The sequence below is a fragment of the Ovis aries genome, chromosome 15 (genome assembly GCF_016772045.2).
Source record: "Ovis aries strain OAR_USU_Benz2616 breed Rambouillet chromosome 15, ARS-UI_Ramb_v3.0, whole genome shotgun sequence".
Taxonomy (NCBI): domain Eukaryota; kingdom Metazoa; phylum Chordata; class Mammalia; order Artiodactyla; family Bovidae; genus Ovis; species Ovis aries.
Window position 1 is genome coordinate 647,994 of NC_056068.1, and position 1,842 is coordinate 649,835.

General features: G+C 37.4%; 1 pseudogene; it reads right to left on the reverse strand.

Annotated features, from left to right (window-relative positions):
• Window positions 1–276: 276 nt before the first annotated feature.
• On the reverse strand, window positions 277–1,212 carry LOC105613867 (olfactory receptor 4C16-like; annotated as a pseudogene).
• Between the last annotated feature and the right edge of the window lie 630 nt (window positions 1,213–1,842).

Consider the following 1,842-nt stretch of genomic DNA (forward strand, 5'->3'; position numbering starts at 1 on the left):
CTGGGAGGGATTGGGGGCAGGAGGAGAAGGGGACGACAGAGGATAAGATGGCTGGATGGCATCACCGACTCGATGCACATGAGTTTGGGTGAAGTCCGGGAGTTAGTGATGGACAGGGAGTCCTGGTGTGCTGTGATTCATGTGGTCAGAAGGAGTCAGAAACGACTGAGTGACTGAACTGAACTAAACTGACAGTAAAATATAATATTTTCTGGGGACTTCTATGTCAATCTAAACTTGAATAAAAATATGAAAATTTTCATATTTATCTTCCATTTATTTTTTGTCACCTGTGATCAGTTTCTTGCCCCATTACATTCTCAAGGCATTTTTCCACTTTTGTATTCCTTAGTGTGTAAATCAGAGGGTTGATCAAAGGTGTTTCAACTGTATAAAACACAGCTATCATCTTATCCATGGGGAAGATGGTTGCAGGGCGTGGGTATATACATATGCAAGGACCAAAGAACAATATGACCACGATGATGTTAGAGATGCAGGTGGATAGGGCTTTCTTCCTCCCCTCAGCACTGTGGTTTCTCAGAGAATGTAAGATGATAGCATAGGAGAACATCAGAGTGACAAAACTCACTGTACAGATCGCCCCACTATTGGACACCAAGGGTAGGCTGGTCACATAGGTGTGTGTGCATGCAAGTTTCAACAAAGACTGCAAGTTACGTAGATAATGACCAATCACACTGGGACCACAGAAAGGCAGACTGAAGGCTAGAAGAATCTGAGCTGAAGAAAGAACACAAGACCCCACCCAGGCCACAGCCACCAACACATCACAGGTTCGATGGCTCATGAGGGTCATGTATCGAAGTGGCTTACAGATGGCCAGATAACGGTCAACAGCCATGAGAATAAGGATGAAGATCTCTAGGCAACCAAAAAAAAAAGTGATGCAAAGACTTGGGTCATGCACTCATCGGAAGAGATTGTGCTCTTTCCCCTAAGGGCATTGGCAATCACTCTAGGGGCTATGGAAGTTGAGAGAAATGTATCAGATAAAGATAAGTGGAAAAGGAAAAAGTACATTGGACTCCCAAGTGTCCTGCTGGTCTTGATGGTGGAAATAATCAGGAAGTTATCCAATAATGTCCCCAGATATAAAAACAAGAAAGTGACAAACACTATTTTCTTCCTAACTTGACACTGTGATAACCCAAGTAGAATGAAGTCAGTTACATTATTGTTCAGCTTCATGATTTCATGAGTGAGATGGGAGATGAATGTGAAATGGATTATCTGCAAAAAATAAATCAATATATGGTGCAATATATTATATGATGGAATATTTTAAGTAAAACCAAATTTGATTATCAGATATATTATTTCCAATAATTTATATTATATGTTTGTTTCTTAGTAATAATATTTGTTCTTCAATTTGTAATGACCACTTCATAGGGTCATTATGAGTCTCATATAAGCTTGTGAATGTTAAACTTTCCAATAAGACTCTTTAAATACAAGGGATTCCTTGTTAGACCTGATATGACTATGATTAATTTTAAGAATATATGTAATATATGGCTTCATTTTGTTATCCCCTTTGTCATTTTGTGGCGATATTCAATATATTCAGAATCCAAAGTATTGTGCATCAGTCATTATTTAGGGTATATCTGACAGCCCTTTGTGGTATGACATAAAGTCATACATTATCCTTAGCACTTTAAAGAATATCTTGTTCACACATACACTTATATTTTTTCTATTAAGAATTAAAGATTTTAAAATTTAAAAAATAAAAAACTAAAAATAAATTTAAAAAAAAATAGAGAGTTAAAAGCTATTAGAGTAGTGCTGGCGTAGGATTTCATTATTGGGCCA